Source organism: Oryx dammah, unplaced genomic scaffold (genome assembly GCF_014754425.2).
Source record: "Oryx dammah isolate SB20612 unplaced genomic scaffold, SCBI_Odam_1.1 HiC_scaffold_11, whole genome shotgun sequence".
NCBI classification, from domain to species: Eukaryota; Metazoa; Chordata; class Mammalia; order Artiodactyla; family Bovidae; genus Oryx; species Oryx dammah.
This window is the reverse complement of record NW_024070195.1, coordinates 11508416-11531517: the sequence shown is the minus strand read 5'-3', so window position 1 is coordinate 11531517 and position 23102 is coordinate 11508416. Positions and strand designations below refer to the sequence as shown.

Sequence of the window (23102 nt, the reverse complement as noted above, 5' to 3'; positions counted from 1 at the left end):
TTTGAGCAAGCTCCGGGAGTTGGGAATGGACAGGGAAGCCTGGCTTGCTGCAGTCCTTAGGGGTGCAAAGAGTCGGACACCACTGAGCAACTGAACCGAACTGATGACTGCGTTGTGGCATGTAGGATCTGGTTCCATGACCAGAGAGTGAACCCAGGCCCCTGTGCATAGTCTTAGCCACTGGACCACCAGGGAAGCCCCCTGTATCCTGTGCCTTATGATGGTCCCCACGAGGCTCAAGCTGTGCGATCCAGTCAGACGCAGCACATCTGAGTAGCACCAGTCACCTCACCTTCACTGATGCTGATGACTTCAAGGGATGCTGGTTTTACCCTGTGTACTTTTCCTGGTGGCGAGTGGCAGCTGGGTTCTGGTTTTGCAGCCTGGCAGATGATTGCTTCACCCCAGAAGCTTCAGAGACCCTTGCAGTCCCTCTCCTAGAAGGAAGAGCAAGAATGCCAATGTTTTTTAAGGAAACAAAGAACAGTAATGTCCCATGTCTTTGAATAAGAGTGAAAGAAAATAGTTCTCTCCGCATCTGAACACAGTGTAATTAGAAGCAACAAAATAGAGGCGAAGGGAACACAAGGCAGAAGGTGGGCCAGGGCTTAATGGATCCGGAGGAGTCTCATATATTAGCCTGCGTTTTCTTCCCTTTCACTGGCCGAGCTTCAATTATTGACAACAAAGGTGATTCGGGAAAGGAAGACCTTGGCGACTGTGTGCGTGTGTGTGTGTGTGTGTGTAAGACAGTCTGTGAAAGAGAGAGAAGACAGAGGTAGAGCTGGTTTGCTTGCTTGCTTGCCAGAACATCCAAGTCTGTCTTCTCTCTCTTTCACCTAGCTGTGCTTGGTGCTCTTTTTTTTTTAAATATTTAATCTTATTTTATTATTATTATTTTTGGACTGCACTGCAGCATACAAGGCCTTAGTTCCCCAACCAGGGATTGAACCCATGCTTCCTGCAGTGGAAGCACAGAGTCTTAACTGCTGGACCACCAGGGAATTCCCTAGGTGTTCTTAATATATAATTTCATCTACTCTTATAACTCTTTGAATAAATGACTGTTTTTGCCCATTTTATGGCTAAAGACTTGGAAAGTTATGGCTATAGGCTTGAAAAAGAGACTATACCTGTCCTAGGCCACATAACTAGTAAGCTTTGAGCCTCATACTGTGGTATTTGACTGGCTAACCTATATTGTTCCTACTGACTCATGCTACTCTCCTATTGATTTTTTTAACAGAGACTGTAAATTCTTCCAAAGGTCATATCATACAAAAGTCACTTAACTGAAAGCTCCCAACATCTCTTTCTGAGCTTACCCCATCCCTCCAAGCATCATGCCTCTTTCTCAAGGTCCTTGAATTAACTGTGAATTATGAGCAAATGGTCTTGCAGAATGAAAGGTAAGGGACTATGACCTTGCTGTGGTGTCCAAGCACACAGCATTTTTAGGATTGCCAGATGGCTCAGCGGGTAACGAATCCGCCTGCAATGCAGGAAACACGGGCTTGATCCCTGGGTTGGGAAGATCCCCTGGAGAGGGGAATGGCAACCCACTCCAGTATTCTTGCCTGGAAAATCCCACGAACAGAGGAGCCTGTCAGGCTACAGTTCATGGGGTGGTAAAGACATGATTTACCAACTAAGCATGCAGCACACACTGTAGCAGAGTGGGAATCTAGAGCACCTCATATATCCCCTGCTCTAAACAAACCCTCCTGCAGCCTTGAGAAAGCCAGACCCTCTGTTAGCCCTGGCTTCTTCACCTCACTGTTTCATCTCAAACGAAAGGGTTAAAGTGAGGGCTATCCCTAAGGTCCATGACTCTGCAGACTCCCGGACTCTGCAGTTATATACATTGCAACATCGGAAGCCTGAACACATAAAACAGAATTTAGTGTGGTCATAAAATGTAACTTACACAGGTGAGTTGATCGCACACGCAGTTCATGATCCATTTCATTGGTATTGTGCCACATGGTCTTGGGGCATTAGTGGAAGCGGTTCTTCTGTAAATGACTCTAATCTGTACTACTCTTACACCATTAAAGTAATTTGGATAATTTTTCACTCCTTGATTTGCTTCCTAATGTCTATAATTAGTGTGGTTTTCTTTCTCCCGACACAGTACGTTGTATGGTACATACACGTGTGTGGATGTAGGATCACGTGTGCCCAACCTGAGTCCCACCTGGAACAGCTGGGCTTCCCCAAATGTACCTCTTGCAAAAACCCAAGAGTGAAGCATTTTTGGGATCCTTCTCTTCTTTCTCTGTTGAGGGAAGTGCCTGCAGCTGTTCCCCATGGTCCACTTGCTGTGTTCAGACCTGGTCAAAGGCCCTTGACTGATCTCCCGTCCACAGGGTCTTCTTCCGGGACAGGACCGGACAAGGAGCTGCCTAGTTTGTGGATCTGGCTTCTGTGGCCCTTCCCACCAGGTCCGGATGCTTCCAGGGAAGTGCCTCCAGACGCTGAGCTGCATAATCCTGGCAGAGACGACGGGACTGTTCGGGTCCCAGCCTGCATCCCTGATGCCACCTGAGAGCTCCTGGGGTACTGCCTGCAAGTGTCCCCTGCATTGCCTTCTATGAATCTCACCTCAGGGTGCCCTCCCCTTCCCCCGCCTCCTGCCTCAGTCCGCTTGTTTCTTTCCCTCTCTGCAGCTTCGTCTCTGCTTGTTAGCCCTACTCAGCATCCATGCCTCCCGTTTCTGGTTGAAGCCTCTCTGTTCTGTTGTGGTTTTGTCCTCTCCTGCCTCTCCAAACCTTGCAGAATGGTGATATTTGATTTGTATGATTCAGCTCAGGGATTTCCTTGGTGGTCCAGTGGTTAAGACTGTGTGTTTCCAATGCAGAGGGACATGGGTTTGATCCCTGGTTGAGGAACTAAGATTGTCCCATGTGGCATGGTCAAAAAAGAAAAAAATAAATAAATCAAGCTCAGGCTGCCTCAAGAAGCCTGAGTCTAGACCCGGGTTCGATCCCTGGGCCAGGAAGATCCCCTGGAGAAGGAAATGGCAACCCACTCCAGTACTCTTGCCTGGAGAATTCCATGGAGGGAGGAACCTGATGGGCTACAGTCCACGGGGTGGTAAAGAGTCAGACACGACTGAGCGACTTCACTTTCACTTTCCTCCTCCTTTACGGTGGGGTGGGGCCCTTTCTCTTTCTTCTGGGTCCTCTCTGCCCTTCTCACAACGTGCCTCTCCTTGTGGGAAATTTGTTTTCAATGAGGCTCTTGGCTGCCAGGGGCTCAAGGCTGTGTAAACTCAAATGTGGGGGCTGTTGGAGATTTCCCCATGAAAAATCCATTACAGGCTGACCTCAGAGATTCTGCAGATTCGGTCTGTTAGCGAATATTGCAGTAAAGCTAGTCACACGGGCTTTTGGGTTTCCCACCCAGTGCATATTGAATTTGTGTCTACACTGCTCCAGGAGGGAGGGTGGAGACTGGGAGGTGGGGCGCGGTGAGGAACGGGTGGTATCTCTGGGTTTCTTGGACCAGGGGGTGGGGAGGAGAGGAGAGGAGAGGAGTGGGGAAGGGCTGAGCTGCTGTTAGGCAGGCGAAGGGCCAGAGAAAGAGTAACAGAGAAGGACTAATCCCAAGCCTGCCTTTAGGGGGCGCCTGGCTCCATGGCCCAAGGCCACCAGCTTGGAGAAACCGGTAAGAATCAGGCTCCTAGGTTCTCAGTGATTCTGGCCCTTAGCAAATGTGGCTGGATCAGCCCTGGGCCGCATTTAGCCACACTTGGGAACCACTGTGTCCTTTCTAGGCGTGGTTTAGCCTTTGAGATAACAATGTGCCAACCACTTTATGATCATAATTATTATTATATTGTGTGATAAGAATTCCTACTTCATACACAAGTAACAGAGACTCAGTTACAGGGTTTTTGCCCACAGTCATAGTGGAGTATAAACCCGGCCTGCGATTTCAGCGATTTTTATGGCAGGCCTGCACATGAAACAAAATAAGCTTTTAAAAATAGGGGAGTTACCTTATCTTGTCTCCCAGATCAGAAGGTTGGCTGCTAGCTGACGCTGGAATTTAAAGGCAAGTACAGCTTTTGACTCCTCCATTTAAAAATGAAAAGGTTTAAAGGAAACTTTTTAGGAGGCAAAACAATGATGAATATTCATTTTGAAACAATATGATGCCTCACTGGTGTTAATGTCTTCGGGGTAGGGGTGGAAAAGCCTGAGCAGAAACCCCCAGGGCCTAAGGGGAGGCACCTTAGGGAAGGATCCTGTGACAGACAATTTGGGTCTGGACAGCTCTGTTTCACCTTCCTCTGAGATCAGAAAAACAGATATTGGGGCACATGCTTTGTTGCTTAAGCTTAGCTCACCAAGGATAGTTTAGCGTGGGGGTAATATTCATTCCCTTGGCATGAATTTTGAAAACTTCAAGATTTACGATTTGAGAACCCTCGCTCTTGAAATGCATGAGAATTTTCTCATAGAAACAGATTCCTCTTGCCAAACAGATTCCACTTGCAAAAAATCTTCTAGTTACATTTCTCCTCTGAGTTACTGAAACAAATAGATTTTAAGTGTCTGGCTGGCTCAGGGATTGCATCCTGTTAGAAGGTCAGAACGGAAAAAAGATGGGTGTTAGCAGTGTTCCTGGAAGAATAAACTCGAAAGTCCCTGGGGAGACTCTGGGTTCCACTTCTTATCCCATATCCTGCAGTCTCGTTTTTTTTTTTTTCCTCACTCTCGGTATAGTATCAATTCTGGCACTGAGTAATTCACTCTAGGTGTCTCATTAGAGTGAAGACGTCAATATTAAGAATTTCATTTTTATTTTAGCATTTTGATGGAGCTTTTGCCTCCCCCCTCCTTGATTTTTTTTTTTTTTGGTGACTACCTGTAATAATTTCCAGAACAAGGCTGGCTTTGTTGTTTTCCTTCATCTTACCTCACCTGGCCTAGATAACATGCATTCCAAATTGTATTGAGAGTTTGCAGTGAGGCCGCTAAGCAACAGGCCCTAACAGCTGGGTCATTTTCTAAGAATCAAAGGACATGACTTCAGTTTCCAGGTTTGGCTTTGGCTGGCTTGGTGAGTGCTGACATTTAACCCGTTTCAGCCTGTGCGCTTGGGGATGATTAAAGTTCCTGCCTGATTCATAACTTAGAGGTGACTGAACTTGTAAAGTATTTTGAGGCCTTTTTTTTTTTCATTCATTTATTCAAACAAACATTTATCGTTGAATGAATGGTGACTTTGATTTAAAAACACTCTACCGACATAAAACACTGGCAGCTTGTAGATAGCAGGTTTTGTTTTTTTTTTTTAATTTGCTCTCCTAAAGGAATTTCATTACCAAATCCTCGTGAATCTTGAACCTCAAGAAGAATAATCTTGCCTTTGTTGGAGTTTTAAATTTAGACTAATCAGACAATCGTGAAGCATTCTGTTCAAAGCATTCCTTTTAGGCAACCCACTTATTATACTCTGCTCTTAAGAAGAGATGAATTTGATTAGTGTTGAACAATTCAGTCGGTGTTTTTGCATAGCTAAAATCAGGGAGAAATTTTCAAAAAATTGTACCTGCTGTTTAATATTATTCCATAGTCAACTTTTAATTATCTGTACTGATGGAATATAATCAGTGATTATATTCCAAAATAATTTCCTTTGGCTTTAGGAATCATTGTATGATGTTTTTGTTTACTTTCCATAATGGTTCTGCTCAACTAGTATTAAGATGATGCCAAATTCTTCATGCGCACAACTCATCAAAGGAAGGAAGGAAGGAAGGAAAGGGCCAAAAGTATACTAAAGGTTAGGGAAAGGTCAACTGGAATTTTTTCATTTGTTACTGATAATACACAGAAGGAATCAACCCAAGGTTATTCATCTTGATTATTAGATAGAAAATAATGGCCAGTAATTCACTTCAGTTGCATAAGGAAAAAGGCACAGTAAGCCACTAACCAGATTTCCCTGCTCGTATATTTTTGTTTCCCAGTTCTGCATTGTGAAATTTTCTAAAAGTGAATCTGCTGAAGTCACACTCCAGTAACCACTACAGCAGTAAACACTGTCAGTTTAGTGATCTCCAAAATGTGTTCCACACATTAGCAGTGCTCCACGGAGGCCTTTTGGGGAAACAGAAGGGCTGGTATCCTGACCTATTAATGTTTCTAAATAATGTCCCTGTTAACTTGCATTAGCTATTTCTGTTTCTTATTAAAAATCCCTCTTTCCTTCCTACTTGTACAGGTTAAGCTTATTTTTATGGGCAGCAATTATAGAAGGAAATTTGGGGAAAGTTTATGTTCTGCATAGTGGCCTTTTGTGTTTTTTTTTTTTTTTTTTTTAACTGCTCTGGGTCTTCATTGCTGCGTGCAGGCTTTCTCTAGTTGCGGAGAGCACGTCTACTCTCTAGTTGCAGTGCTCAGGCTACTCACTGCAGTGGCGTCTTTTATTGTGGAGCACAGGCTCTGGAGCACAGGCTCAGTACTTGCGGCGCATGGGCTTAGTTGTCCAGCGGCATGTGTCCAAGGAGATCCAACCAGTCCATCCTAAGGGAAATCAGTCCTGAATATTCATTGGAAGGACTGATGCTGAAGCTGAAACTCCAATACTCTGGCTACCTGATGCGAAGAACTGACTCTTTGGAAAAGACCCTGATGCTGGGAAAGATTGAAGGTAGGAGGAGAAGGGGACAACAGAGGATGAGATGTGGATGGCATCCCTGACTCGATGGATATGAGTTTGAGTAAGCTCCGGGAGTTGGTGATGGACAAGGAGGCCTGGTGTACTGCAGTCCATGGGATTGCAAAGAGTTGGACACGACTGAGCAACTGAAATGAACTGATATGGTTCAGTATCTTCCCAGACCAGGGATCCAACCTGTGTCGCCTGCATTGGCAGGTGGATTCTTAACCTCTAGACCACCAGGGAAGTCCCATAGCAGTCTTTTGGATTTCTAAAGTCTTCTTAGCCTAAAAATATATTTCAGCATCAGCCTGCTCTAGAGTCCCTCACCTCCTGCCATTTTTAGCTCTTTGTTTGGTCCATTCACCTGAGAGGTTGGTGAGATGGCTTGGCTCATGCCTTGGAAGTCAAGGATGGCTGGCTCTCCAGGGTGAGTAAGGGGCGATCCCTAAGTGTGGAGGTGCTGATGTCTAGGAAAAGAGAACCATCTCTGGATGTACACCTTGGTGTGGGACCTGCCCTCAGTAAGTTGGCAGGAAAGTCTCTAGCCTCAGTGATCTGGCCTGTGGGTCAGTGGGGTCTGTGACATCATTGGGCTTCAGCAAGTCGGAAGCTACATTTAATTTCTTCTACTCTCTTGCCTGCTTGCCACCTGCTCATGGCTTCACCTAATCTATACCCTTGCAGGTGACCCTATTGGAAGGCTGTTCATATGTACCCAGATACTTTGTCTCCCCAGCTGGATACCAAGCAATGGAGAGCCTTGGGAGGGGCTAGGTGTGGCTTTTGGTGAAGGCACATTTCTAGGTTCACAGTCTTGTCAGCCAGTCTACGTTGAGCAGAGCTGACCCCAGCACATTTGTGAAACAGGTCCTGTCCTGGGGCCCAGGTGGCTCTTTCTCCTGCCACCTCCTCCTCCATCTTTGCTGACCTCCTTGTTATTTCCACATCAGGAAGCTGGTGTCCTCATTTGTCCTCAGTTGTTCCCCTATTATGACCTGCTCTGTTAAAAAAAAAAAAAAAAAAAAAGCAGAGGAAAAACTAATGTCTGAATGTCTGCTATGTGTGTGGTCTGGGCCACAGACTTTTATGTACTTTTAATGGAACTTCGTCTTTGCACCAACCTTCTGAGATAGGTGTTTGTCTCATTTCACAGCTGAAAAACTTGAGAGTCAAGCCAATAAGTAACTTCCCCAAAGTTACAGAGCTGGAAAGTGGTAAAGCTGGGATTTAATACTCAGCTTTAACTCAAAACTTGTTCTCTTTCCATGTGTGTTTGTGTGTGTGTTTCTTTTTTTGGATGTCTGGATAGTCTACTTCCAAGACAGCATATTATCCTGAAATTTGAAGAGAGAGAGGGAGGGGATCTTTAAACCAAAGGAAAGACTCTAATGATGGAATTTCAGGTATCCTTGAGTTTTGGGGAGGCTGTCATCTTAAAGCCACACCCCTGTGGCAACCAGCCTCTGCAGGGTGTGACCAGCTATGTAACACGCATCAAAGCATCGTTCTTAACTGCTGCTTTTACTTAATCCTAGACTGCCCACTGCTGCTATTTCCAGCATAGTTAGAACTCACCAGCTTCACTTGGCTGTCCCTTGGCCAGGATGTGTGCTTTCCTGGTTTTCTAATAAAACTTTAACCCATGGTGGGAGCTGAATATTTTACTTCCAGCCACCTTTCTGTGATGCTGGGAAAGACTGAAGGCAAAAGGAAAAGTGGGCCACAGAGGATGAGATGGTTGAATGGTATCACCGACTCAATGGATATGAGTTTGAGCAAACTGGGGGAGATGGCGAAACACAGGGACCCTGGTGTGCTGCAGTCCAGGGGGTTGCAAGGAGTCAGACATGACTTAGCGACTGAAGCAACATCATCTCTTTCAGGATGAATTTGGCAACACCGCCGCTGAGGAATATGCTGTACCTTACATTGAAAATAGGTTTATGTTGCTTATCTGGGTCGGCAGTGACCTTGAACATGAAAGACATTCTTCTCAAGGAAAACATTTTCCTGCCCTACTCCCTTGGTTGTAACCAACAAAAGGGGGCGGTCCACCCATGTCGGCAGGGCTCAGGGGCGTGGGTGAACACATCCGTCTTCTACCTTGGAGACACCGCTGACGAAGTTCCCTTACAAAGCCCGAAGGAATTTTCCTCCTTCCCCCGGAGGTGCTTATAACCTCTAATTTGCTCACCATGCCTCTTGTAGAAGGGAGTAGGAGCTCAAACCACTGGCAGGCTGCCACGGAGCCACCTGGGGATGGTGTCTTAGAGCTGAGAGGCTCGCTGGAGGATACAGGTATGCAGATGGGAAGGAGGAGGGATGCAGGTTGAAACAGCAGCGCACAGTCCTGCCTTCTGCCCGGCTCCCTGGAGGTGTGCGGCTGGGCCCAGGGGATAGCCAACCAGGGAGCGGGAAGGGGCCACGTGGCAGTAAGTGAAGGAGAGGAGGAGCTAAGATCAATGAACCTTGGTCCAGTGCGGCAACAGCGCTTTCGCAAGATCTAATAATAAATACTCAGCTTTTTTTTGTACTCTGTGCCTGATAGTGGAGAACAGAGCCCTGGTGGGAGACTTGACCTCATACCTGTTTTGCCTTGGGAAAGGACTGCCCTTTGTGCTGAGGTAGTCGTTGATGGCACCTCCACCTGGTGCTTTGGGCATGACCTCATTTCCCATAGGAGCTTAAAGGGATAGAGCAGGGAGGACTAATTAGTCCCTCATTAAGCACTTACAAGTGAAGTACAGGAATTCTCCTGAAAAGATGATCTAGTCGTTGAATAGAAAGCCAGACGCACTTTTATCATAACATCAGAATACAAAGTCATTTGAAATAAAAGCTTTTTGTCCTTGTGGCAAATGACGATGTTTTAATAGAATTTTTACATATCAGTGTAACAAAGGGATCCTGTAAAATGTGATGATTTTAGTATTTTTGCAGATCTTGAGAGCTGTCTCATAATCTGGAATTTGACCTGTGGTTACAGACACATTTTTCCCCCCATCCTATTTGTGGGCATCCAGTACCATGTTCTTAGTAGAAAATCAATGGGAGAGGTTTCTTGACCAAGAAGGAAAGACTGTTCTCCTAACACTGCCTGGCTAAGTTCCAGCTCTCTGGCCTAAAAAGAGGCAGCGTCACTAGTGTGATTAATGTAAGGCCCCTTGGCCCTGCTTAATTTAAACAGTATAAGAACCTAGTAAGAAGCCGAAGACCTCACTGACAGACAACAAAAATTTTCAAATAGGTGTCCTGGGCACTACTAACATTAACTTGTTTGTTTGACTTTTAATCACCTCTAGACGTTCAGAGACACTCATTGTATAGGTGAGGAGTCCCCGACCCCTGGGACCTAATGCCTGATGATCTGAGGTGGAGATGATCTAATCATAATGGAAATAAAGTGCACAACAAATGTAACACACTTGAGTCATCTGGAAGCCATCCCCCCTCCACCCCAGACTGTGGAAGAATTGTCTTCCTTGAAACCGATCCCTGCTGCCAAAAGATTGGGGGACCACTGGCGTAGCTGAATTGCGCAGCTCCTCCTTCTTCCCTCACTGTCTGCTTTTCATACGTCTCCCTGCTTGTTGGGGTTGTGTGCATGTGTGTTAAATCACCTCAGTTGTGTCTGACTCTTTGTGATCCTCTGGACTGTAGCCCCCCAGGCTCCTCTGTCCATGGGATTCTCCAGGCAAGCATACTGGGGTGGGGTGCCATCTCCTCTTCCAGGGGATCTTCCCGACCCAGGGATCGAACCCACCTCTCTTAAGTCTCCTGCATGGGCGGGCGGGTTCTTTACCACTAGCACCAGCTGGGAAGCCGTTGTTGGGGTTAACCAGTAAGAAAGAGACCAGAATGGAGAAGGGATGCGAAAACATGGTCAAGATGATTTAAAATTCAGAGAGTGGTTACTGCTAATAATAAAAGGCCATAGGGAAGAAACTTGAAACAGTTGGCAATAATATTGGCCAAAGCTGGCTAGGTTTCACTGACCATTGCCCTGGCCTCTGTTCCTGTTAGTCAAAGAAGGTAGACTAGTTACCCTTCCAATCAATTTCTGGGGCTGCTGTCATGCTGTCCTGCCACTGTGGCCATTGTACCAGAAAGAGGTTCTGTTCATTATACTCTTTGCCCCTCCTCTTGCGCTCTATTGGCTAAGTCTACCCTCAGACCCGAAGAATTGATGCTTTTGAACTGTGGTGTTGGAGAAGACTCTTGAGAGTCTCTTGGACTGCAAGGAGATCCAAACAGTCCATTCTGAAGGAGATCAGCCCTGGGATTTCTTTGGAGGAAATGATGCTGAAGCTGAAACTCCAGTACTTTGGCCACCTCATGCAAAGAGTTGACTCATTGGAAAAGACTCTGATGCTGGGAGGGATTGAGGGCAGGAGGAGAAGGGGACGACAGAGGATGAGATGGCTGGATGGCATCACCGACTCGATGGACGTGAGTCTGAGTGAACTCCGGGAGTTGGTGATGGACAGGGAGGCCTGGCGTGCTGCGATTCATGGGGTCGCAAAGAGTTGGACACGACTGAGCGACTGAACTGAACTGAACTGAACCCTCAGACCCAACAGGTCTGTAGATACACATGGGGGAAAGATTGGATGATCTGGACCTCAGACTTGGAGTTCAGTAGACTCCAGCTTTGACCTTGGTCTTTGGGAGAGGGAAGAAGCCTTTTCCTCCAAGCCTAAGTCTGGCAAAACCTAATTACAGGGATTTTTTAAAAAATTGGTATTCCAACATGAAAGCTCATGAGGTTTTAATGGCTATTTAAAAAAATATTTATTTTGTCAGTTGTTTCACTTGCTATTATTTTCTCCCATTCTGAGGGTTGTCTTTTCTCCAAAGTATACAAGCTTAGCTCATGCAGTTCAATACCAGAAAAATAAACAACCCAATCAAAAAGTGGGCAAAAGACCTAAACAGACATTTCTCCATAGAAAACATACAGATGGCTAATAAACACATGAAAAGATGCTCAGCATCGCTCATTATTAGAGAACTGCAAATCAAAAGTACAATGAGGTATCACCTCGCACTGGTCAGAAATGGCTATCATCAAAAAATCTACAAACAATAAATGCTGGAGAGTGTGGCGAAAAGGGAGCCCTCTTGCATTGTTGGGAATGTAAATTGATATGGCTACTGTGGAGAACACTATGGAGATTCCTTAAAAAGCTATAAATAAAGTTACCTTGAAGTGAAAGGGAAAGTGTTAATCACTCAATCGTGTCTGACTGTTTGCAACCCCATGGACTGTAGCCCGACAGTCTCCTCTGTCCTTGGAATTCTCTAGGCAAGAATACTGGAGTGAGTAGTCATTCCCTTCTCTGGGGGATCTTTCCAACTCAGAGGTCAAACCCAGGTCTCCTGCATTGCAGGTGGATTCTTTACATTCTGAGCCACCAGGGAAGCCCAAGATTACCATATGACCCAATAATCCCACTACTGGGCTTATACCCTGAGGAAACCATAATTGAAAAATACACATGTACCCCAATATTCAGTGCAGCACTGTTTACAATAGCCAGGACATGGAAGCAACCTAGACATCCATTAACAGATGAAGGAGTAAAGAAGCTATGGCACATGTATACACAGTGGAATATTACTCAGTCATACAAAGAAATGTATTTGAGTCGTTTCTAATGGGTGGATGAACCTAGAGCTTGTTGTACAGAGTGAAATAAGTCAGAGAAAAACAAGTATCGTATATTAACACATAGGTATGAAATCTAGAATGGTGGCACCAATGAACTATTTTCAGGGCAGCAATGGAGACGTCGACATAGAGAACTGATGTGTGGACACCGTGGGGGAAGGATGGGGCGGGATGAATGGAGAGAGTAGCCTGGAAACATTCGTTACCATATGTAAAATAGAGAGCTGATAGAAATTTGCTGTATCACTCAGGGAGTTCAGACTGGTGCATTGTGACAACCTAGAGGGTTAGAATGGGATGGGAGATGGGAGGGAGTCTCAAGAGGGAGGGGACATAGGTATACCTGTGGCTGATTCATACTGACAGATGGCAGAAACTGACACAACACTGTAAAGCAAAAAAAGGAAAGTAAAAATTATTTTTCTGACTTTGCTGGTCTTAGTTGGTGTACTCAGGATCTTCCATCTTCTTTGTGGTATGCCAGATCTTTAGTTGCAGCCTGTGGGATCCAGTTCCCTAACCAGGTGGGTTCCACAGTTTGCATAATACAAAAGATAGGGGGGATTAAACATTATTTTCCAGCTTTTGGCGATATAGTTGACTTTCAGCAGTATGTATGTTTAGGGTGTATAGCATAATGGTTTGACTGTACGTGTATCGTGGAATGATTACCACGGTGTTTAGTTAACAATCATCATCTCATATAGACACAAAAACGAAAAAGAGAAAAAAAAAGTTTTTTGACCTAGTGATGAGAACTCTGAGGATTTACTCTCAGGTTTCATCTACGTCATACAGTAGTGTGAACTTCAGTCATCCTGTTGCACATTATTACCTTTGGAAAATACAGATTTTTTAAGGTGGTAACATAAGTGAGAAATCTCTCTGTTGCTCCCATATTTTACCCATTTTATATCTAGTCCCTTTTCATCATCCACAGTGTTTTGACATCACATGGGGTGCTTAAAAGATGTGGTCCGACAGGGAAATCCCTGGGGTTGTTTTGGCTGGCTGAGGATATAAGATGAGGCTGACAGAAGCCTTCTGCTCCTCTTCCTTCGAAATGCCTAGAAAATCTTGGGCCATGGAGAAAAGGGAACCCATTAAGGGAGGTTTGGCGTGACCTCCTGGAAAATCCTTAGTTACTGTCCCAATGGTGACGAATGGTTCCGAATGTGGATGATCAGCCTGGATCCTTGTTAGGAGGAACTTGTTCTTTTGCTGCCCACTGTGCTTTTCAGAGCAGAACTAGCCTTGAGTGAGGTCGGACTTGGTATGCGTACGATGATGTCTTAGGTAATGCAGCCAGGCAGATATTTGCAAAGGCTCAGTCTTGAAAAATTAAAAGGGGATATGTGAGAAATTGATCCATGCGGGAGTAAGAATGACCATGAAAGTGGAAAATGTCCATCAGGCCGGGTGTGGTGCTTCTCTGATCGCCTAAGTTCTCTCCTGCTCGAATGCATCAAGTGCTAGCTGGTCTTGGGAGGGGAGGACAGACGTCTCCAGGGAACCTCTCTCTCCCCGCCCCCGCCCCCGCCCCTGCCTTACTCTGGAGCGGCTGCATAGAGGAGTAGTGCGTGACGGGCAGGCGTGGTGGATGTTGAGTTTTCCTCTGGATTTCCATTAAACGAGTGTGTGGAATCAGTACTCAGCTGAACGTTTGTCCTGAGAACACCCAGAGGCCCCCTGTGTAGCTTGGTATTTTTCAGACCGATTCTCAGACGGGAAAATGTGCAGAATATCTATTTTCTAAAATAGTTCCAACAGCTTTTATGTGATGCTGATGCATCTGGAAGTGAAAATGCTTAAAGTTTCATTTCACTAAAAGTGAATTTTTTTTCTTTTTACTTTAACCTCTAACTTCAGATCACAATGTAGAGACATTTTCACCATAGTCTTAAGAGTATCTGGATGCGTGCATTCATTGACACATCGAACCAGTCTTTTCTGAGAATTTTTATGTGCAGAGGACTGTGCAGGTTGTTGTGAAAAATTCGAGACCTGATCAGTGACTCTTAAGCATCTCAGAGTCTAGAGAGGGACACAGATCATTCATTACTTGGTAGGACAAATACAGTATATGTGGAAGCGTGTCACCAAGGAGGTGATATCTGAGCTGAATCTTAAAGGAAAAGTAACATTTGAATGAATAAGAAGGGCATTCCCAATTAAAGGACCAGTATAAGTAAAAAGAAATTTTGCCTTGTAAATTCCTAAGATTTCACTAGATTTTATGACACTAACACAAGCATCACAATAATGAAATTATTCAGAAATTCAGAGAAAAATAGTCTAAGTAGATTTAAGACTTTGGTTTCTTTTGCTAAATTTATCTGTCCTACTTTTTCATCTTAATTATGTTGCAAGGTACACTAGATTTGTATCATATTAAACTGGTTGATAGTTATAGCCAATGAGTAGAATTATAACTCAGTTTAAAATCCTACTGGTAAAACAATTAGGAACTTAGCATTTAAGTAAATGTAGGTAGTTTACTGTTTAGATAAATACATATAAATTAGAGTTTGGGGTTAACAGATACATACTCCTATATAGAAAATAGATAATAAAGATCTACTGTATAGCAATGGGAACTATATTCATTATTGTGTAATAACCAGTGATGGAAAAGAATCTGAAAAAGATATGTATATGTATGTGTGTAAATGAATCACTTTGTTGTACATCTGAAACTAACACAACATTGTAAATCCACTGTATTTCAATAAAAAAGGAAGTTAGCATTTTTATAACATTTCCCGTCTGTAACTCTATTACTTCTCAGAAGATGGGTAAGCCACAATTAGAAATCTGACTTGCTTTGAATTTTATTATTTATCACGGAGATAAAAATGAATTGAGAATAGAAATCTCAAAACACAATGATAGTACTTTATATTTCAGTAGCACACAGTATATATAAAATAGTATTTATTATTTAAATTCAACCAGTATGCAACAGAAAGAGCAATATAAGACTAAATTATAAGTTTGCTTTGTAGAATAAACTGTTACCAGTACATTCTGCTCAACTGTGTACTGGTAGCATTTGTAAATAGTTTGTTCTTATGTTATTCCGCACCACCCCCACCCCGCCCAAAGAAAACAGTTGCAAAATTTTCTTGCTTCTTTTCCCTTCTTTGCATAATCTGTTAAATTTTAGCAATTCTAAACCAGAATAGCATGAACATTTATGGTGTATTCATTAGACAAATACATAATATTTATAAAATCTGTTTAGTAATTAAAAGAAATAGATGAATATGTATCACTTTCTTGGTTTTTTTTAGCAAAAGAAATAATTCACAGTAAGTGTTTCTAATTATTTCAGCTAAATATTTATAGTACTTGAATGATAATATTTGTTGTTTCTGTCATTTAGGTTTTCTAGATAACTTTTTGACAGACATACTTCTTTTCTCTTGGAGTATCTGTACCTCTGCACATACATTGCAGATTACTGAAACAATACTGGCCCTTCAGCTGCAGACAGTAAAACTCTCCTTTATCCTCAGTTTACTGAGGGCCTCTTGATAATCTCTCTATGGCCTTATGGAGATGCTAATGCTAATTAATGTTTTAATAGGAAAAAATGTTAGCAAGTAACACTGTTAAATTTGAAGCATGAAATTCAACTTGGTTGCCCTAATGATAATGTCCATAAAGTGCTTCCAGTATTCTGAACTCAGTGCCAAATATTTTACTCATATGTCTGTAATATATGCTGCTTAGTCACTTCAGTCATGTCCGACTTCATGGAATGTAGCCTGCCAGGTTGCCAGGTTCCTCTGTCCATGGGATTTTCCAAGCAAGATTACTGGAGTGAGTTGCCATTTCCCTCTCTCTCTCTCTCTCTCTCTATATATATATATATATATATATAAAATGTATGATAATATTTAAAATTAAAAAGCTCTGGAGCTTTACACATATTTTATATCTATATATAGATATAGATATAAAATTTTTACTTATATTTTTTCCCAACTACTATGTGAGTGTTTTTATGCCCATTTTACAGATGAATTTGTAACCATTGTTCATCAGAACATATAATAATACTTTAAATATACTGTATCAATAGTGTATTTAAAATATGCAAGCCTGCAGTTTCACACATTTTTCATATATATGTATTATATATGCACATATATGTATATGTACATATGGGGCTTCCAGGTGGCCCTAGTGGTAAAGAACCCGCCCGCCAATGCAGGAGACATGAGACTGGGTTGGGAAGATCCCTTGGAGGAGGGCATGGCAACCTACTCCAGTATTCTTGCTCAGAAAATCTCATGGACAGAGGAGCCTGGCAGGCTATAGCCCGTAGGGTTGCAAAGAGTCAGATATGACTGAACACACACACACACACACACATTTTCTTTTGTTCATTCAACAGATACTTATTTATTGAATATCTATGTGCCAGGCTGCTGTGCTAAACTCATGGGGAGAGTGGAACGAGGCAGTACCTACCCCCTCTTGCCTTTAAGGGACTCAACAGTGTCCTGGGAGTGATGAACTTGCTTAAGACACAAGTACAAGAAAATATGATAATTGCTTTAACAAGAGTTGGTACAATGTGTTATTGGGCATGAATTTCAGCAGACTCTGGGAGACAGTGGAGGACAGAGGATTCAGCAGATTTTTAGTAAATGCCTATAATGTACGCAGCATTGTGTTGAAATAGGATAAAAGCATGGGCAAGAACTTATACAGTTGTGCCTTCCTGGAACTTACTAATTGGTGAGGGAAACAACCATTCATCAGTGAATTTAACAATTTACTAAATTAGTAAAAATTAATTTTAATTAAATTAAATTAAGTTTAAATTTTTAGTTAAAAATTTAAAAAGTAAAATTACAAATGTGATCAGTATAACCAAGGAGAGAGTGATTCTGTAAAGTATGTAGTTAGGGCTACTGGTACTGATCCCTGATGCTAGGAAAGATCGAAGGCAAAAGGAGAAGGGGGCTGCAGAGGATGAGATGGTTAGATGGCATCACCAACTCAATGGACATGAATCTGAGCAAATTCTGGGAGATACTGGAGGACAGAGGAGCCTGGTGTGCTGCAGTGCGTGGGGTCTCAAAGAGCCCGGACGGCTTAGCAACTGAACAACAGGAAGGGGGCAGTGAGCTGGCCGAGGAGGTGAGGAAAGGCACCTCTGAGGAAAAAAGGACTGAGCCAAAGGAGGGAAGATACACGGTTATTTGGTGAAGAATATGCATGATTTGAGGTCCATCTAGTCAAGGCTCTGGTTTTTCCTGTGGTCATGTATGGATGTGAGAGTTGGACTGTGAAGAGGGCTGAGCACTGAAGAATTGATGCGTTTGAACTGTGGTGTTGGAGAAGACTCTTGAGAAACCCTTGGACTGCAAGGAGATCCAAACAGTCCATTCTGAAGGAGATCGGCCCTGGGATTTCTTTGGAAGGAATGATGCTAAAGCTGAAACTCCAGTACTTTGGCCACCTCATGCGAAGAGTTGACTCATTGGAAAAGACTCTGATGCTGGGAGGGATTGGGGGCAGGAGGAGAAGGGGACGACTGCGGATGAGATGGCTGGATGGCTTCACTGACTCGATGGATGTGAGTCTGAGTGAACTCCGGGAGTTGGTGATGGACAGGGAGGCCTGGCGTGCTGCGATTCATGGGGTTGCAAAGAGTCGGACACGACTGAGCGACTGAACTGAACTGAACTGAGCAAGGAAGAGGGCATGTGCAAAGACCCTGAGATCTAGGAAAGCAAGGTACTTCCCAGGAATTAAAAGTAAGCCAGGAGAGTTGCATGCAGGCTAGAAAATAATGCAATGGCTGGACCACCTGGGCCCTGGGGGCCATGGTCAGAATCCAAGCTCAGTAGAAAGCCATTGCCATGCGTTAGGCAATCTCTGAGGATGGGCTGTAGGGGGGTGGGGTGGGAGCAGGGAGACCACTTGGGAGGCCAGTGGAATAGTCCAGATGAATCGTGATGGTGGGCAGCCTGGAGCAGAGGTGGTGGTCAGGGGAGAAGGGAAGGGTGGTGGATTCAATGATTGGATGGTTGGATATGGGGTATAGTTTGAAAAAGGAAGATGTTAAGGTTCCACTGGTACCATTGCTAAGGAAACACAGGAGAGGGCAGAATCCACTCTGCTTGGATCTCCGGAAAACATCAGGGAAGGACGGATAAGTCATCAAAAGGGATTGAGATTGGAGGTTGGCCTTGAAGAATGAGTAGGCATTTTCTAGTTGGCAAGAGGGGAAAGGTATGATAATCAGAGGGCGGGGCATGTGCAAAGGCACAGGGGCATAACCAGAATAGCGCAAGCAACTGCAAACGTTCATAGGTACGAAAGGGAAATTAATATGTGACCCATAAATAACTATGTTGGTTTCTTGATACGCTCATCTCTATTTTGTGCACAGTCATTGTAAGACCTACAGTAGGTAGAATTTGTAAATAGGTTAAAATGTTAAAATGTTTTATTTTTATTCTATAGGCATAATGTATAGAAATTCCTGTCTTTACTTCCATATTTTAAATGAGGAATTCACATATGGCTCTTGATTTTATTATCTGCCTTCTTTCTAATAAAATTTAGTCATTTAGTCATTTGGGTAGGACTTAGATTTTAGGTTTTTCCTTAGTGTTTTGGCATCTGGATTTAGGATTGATTGACGTTTTAAATTGATTGAAATAACTATGAATTTACTCCTGATGGAAATAGGAACATGTTGATTTCGATTTTGCTTGGAAACTAAGATCAAAGGACAGTCCAATCCAAAAAGAGTTCGTAATGCTAAAACTTAGGTGACATGTCAACTCTGGGGAAAAATAAGGTGATGTTGAATTAATACTTGATGTGTTTATAGTAAGTACAAGAGTGTTGATAGTTAGATCAGTTTGGGAAAAATCTATAGCACTGAAAGTATGAGCATGGCTTTGTGTGAAAGATAGTGGCTTAAAATACTGCCTTTAACATCTGTTAGCCATACAAATGCCCAGTTTTCTTGTCAATAACAGGTAATAATGATTTTTCACTACTTCACAGGGTGTGGTGGAGTGGGGTGCCAGGAATATAGTCAGTGTTCAATAATGTCCATGATGATTTTGATGATCAGTGATTCCAGGCTTCACCTGAGTCATCAACAGAGAGGCACTGTTCCATTTTGAAAGTGAAAGTCAGGCTTCTATGTAAATACATGTATCGAACTTGCTTACCTCTGTGGTTAGGAAAAAAATCTCAGAGAGCATCAGATTCAGTAATGTTTATGACATTTTTTGCAGAATAATTGTTTCTCATTTCTCTGAAGTCTTGAGATCAATAGGCAGAAAAGGAGGGGAAGGAAAAGAGTGTTTTGACGGTATTGTTCCTAAGGTCAGGAGATGCGGTGGGAAGCAATCCCTCAGCAGAAGCCGAGGACCTGCCATGGGTCTGCTCGCTGAGTTTTTGGCATTCTGAATTAAGAACTGTGGTATGTGTGTGTGTGTGTGTGTGTGTGTGTGTGTGTGTGAAAGAGGGCGAGAGAGATTATGCAAATATGTTTCTCTTTTATGAGAATTCAGCTCATGTGAATGAAGACTGCAGAAAACGGCCTAACTCAGTGGGAATGTTGTTTTTATAATTACAGGTCTAGGCTTTTCACATTGACTTTCTCTGCTGCCTCCCCTTCTGCTCAAGCAAAATCTGTCAGAGAAGATCTGATGGGAAGGAACTGACTGCTTAGGACTCTCCCTTGTGATGAAAGCACATGTACAGGTAAATATATCTGGCATCTTTAACCAAAAATAGCTCTCATTTCATTGTAAAAGATCCAAGGTAGTCGTGGGGATGCTTACATACCTATTCGCATGCACACACACACACACACACACACAAAACAAGCATGCATCTGTAGATTCTTATGTTCTCCACCTCTCCATCTCTTTATAAAAGCGGACCTCTTGCTTTTTGGGAAAGAAATTAACTGCTACTTATTTTGAGATCATCGGCTAGGATGATGACAAGGCATTAATAAGAAAGGGGGTAACTGGCGATTGTGTTTATCAGTTCAGCTACAGAGACCATGTCCCATCCAGATGGTCTAAGGGAGCAATGCAATATACGCTGTTATATAATCTTTTTGTTTCTCTTCACAGTGCAGTGATGCATATCTTTTCATAGCAAGTTATTTATCTACAATACGATTTTAGTGATTATATAGTATACCATTGAATACATATCCTAAAGTTATTTAATTGATCCCCTCTAGTTGGACATTTAAGTTATTTCTTTCTTTCTTTTTTTTTTTTTTTTTTGGCCTTTATGCTACCAAGAATGTTCTTATGGCTTTATGTTAGTTGCCATTATTGATGGTTTCCTTGGGATAGTTCCTTAGCAGTAAATTTCTGAATTTAAGCATTTTCAAGTTTTAAGACTCTTGACACTTGTTGCCAAATTACTTTCCAATAAAGTCATACCAGTTTATATTTCCAGAGGTGCAGTGTAGGAGAGACCTACTTCCATAAAATTTTGCCAGTGTCCGGAATTTGTAAAAAGGAAGAATATTTGCCAGTTGATTATGAGAACCGGTGTCTTTCCACATGTTGGGTTATTTTTTTGGGGGTGGGGCAGTGCATTATTTGTAAATCATACCATTTTGAAGGACCTTTCTTCTGTAGATAGTAGCATGCTTGAAACTTAACCAATAGTTGACATTTGAGAAATAAGACTAAATCAAGAAGCATGAAATCATTTGAGTCCTATTCCAAAAGAGTAATGCTATGAGAAAATGGTCATGATCAAAGTAAAAAAAAAAAAAGCAAAGTATGACAGTAACCGTAGCGTAATTCGATTCCTGTAAAATTGTTTTTTTTTCCTTCTTCCTCTCTTGTTTCATCCTCCTCTGGGATGCAGAAAGGGTATAGTATATTTCCAAATGGTCTTAATTAGAATTCATGGAGTAATCCTAGGTCTGGAGAAACGGGCTGACTAAAGTCTTCATGTCAGACCGCCATTTCCCACAAAGCTCTGAAGTCTCAGAACAGCTATGGCACCTGGCCAGTGGGTCCCTGGAGCAACCCTTATGTGAGAGCAGAGCCTCAAATCCCCCTCCCGCTCCCTGGACTGCCTTGCTCCTGAGATACAGCGAGGACCTTGGGTCAGGCTGACTTTCTGGCCTCTTAGAGCTGCACTGAATCCCCAACCATTGAGCTCCACATATGCAAGCTGCCATGCTAGGCTTATCTTATTCCCTCAGTGGTATTAAATAAGCTTCCTTTCACTTAAAAAAAATGCAAGAGAAGGTAGAATCAGAGACCTTCTTAGGAAGGAAGAAGGTCTTAGGAAATGTATACTTCTTAGGAAATATATACTTTATTGTTCATAAGCGCACAAGAGAAAACTATGGAGGTGCGAGTCCCTCAGCCCCTGAGGCACATCACAAGGCTGAAACATAGAAGGGAAAAAGAGGCAGAGTGAGATTTGGGATTAAGGAGACAAGCCCACGGGGACTGGTCTGGCTTCGGGAAAGCTAATGCTTTTCACCGGGGACTCCGCAAGTCCTGTGTATGTACATTTGTTTTGGCCCAGGTTTCCAGTCTCATTTGCACAGCTCTGTATTTTTCAGTAAAGAGAGGAACATCTGAATTCCTAATTAAGACAGTCTAGCTTAAGAACTCCTCTTTAGTGGGCCATAAATTATTCTCCTCCAAATGATTATGAGGACACCTAAGAAAACAAAACTTGTATTTATGCACATACATATGTTATCCCAACAAAATTAATAAGTTCATAAAGGGAGAGAGGACAACAAATGTGTCAGCAAATATAGGTCGAGAAAGGAGTGCATCGTGTCCTGCCAGACTCCAGCGAGCGGAGGTAGCACGGCCATGCATCTCGGCAGCAAGGACGTGGTAAAGCTGCCATATGGGAGGTTTGGTATTTGGAGAGCATTCAATTCCTCCCCAATTACAGAAGCAACAGGGACTCAGACAGAAAGGAAGAAAGGATGCTCTCGCTGTGCCTTGCTGGCTGCTGTGCAGAAATGCAGACACGTTGATTATTAGGGGCTTACGGATGAATTTCTCTAGGGAGATGGAAGAGTGGGAATATTTAACCATGTTTCACAGCAGCTGGGGTTGCCTCCATAACCAAACCGTTTTTGCAGTCATGTGAGACACTTCCCTGCAAGGCCAGGCCAAATCATTGTTGAAAACTCAATCCACAGAGTCCCATAGGGCCTTTGGGGGTGCCTTCAGACTTTGCCAGTGCAGAGCGAGAGCACAAGTTTTGAACTGAAAGAAATTTGAGATGATACCTTTCAATCCTGGTCTCATTTAGTCATTCATCCTTCATGTATTCATTCAAATACCTCTTTGGGGGCTACTGGGTGGTGGAGCTAGTGGGAAAGAGCCCTCCTGCCAATGCAAGAGGTACAAGAGAAGCGGGTTCCATCCCTGGGTTGGAAAGATCTCCTGGAGGAGGAAATGGCACCCCAATCCAGTATTCCTGCCTGGAAATCTCCATGCACAGAGAAACTTGGCGGGCTACAGTCCATGGGGCTGCAAAGAGCTGGACATGACTGAGTGACTGAGCACACGCGTGTACACACACACAGGTACTAGCAGAGTTCTAAGCACTGGAGATACGGAATGGAAGAATGTGGGCACGGGACCTGCCGGATGGAGTTGATGGCATCTGAACCTGGTTTGGGTGAAGAGGGGAGGTGATCTGGACCATTCAGAAAGGAGGCTTGGACCAGTTGCTAGTTGCTAATACCAGTGAA

General features: G+C 43.3%; 1 protein-coding gene across 6 annotated transcripts in view; it reads left to right on the top strand.

Moving 5' to 3' along the window:
- Nucleotides 1-23102, top strand: part of ATXN1 (ataxin 1) — a 412241-nt gene that overhangs the window by 148078 nt on the left and 241061 nt on the right. For all 6 annotated transcript variants that reach the window (XM_040249310.1, XM_040249304.1, XM_040249307.1 and 3 more), the window contains one exon: nucleotides 19968-20095. The gene's annotated coding sequence lies outside the window, so the exon portion shown is untranslated. The remainder of the gene's footprint in view (nucleotides 1-19967; nucleotides 20096-23102) is intronic.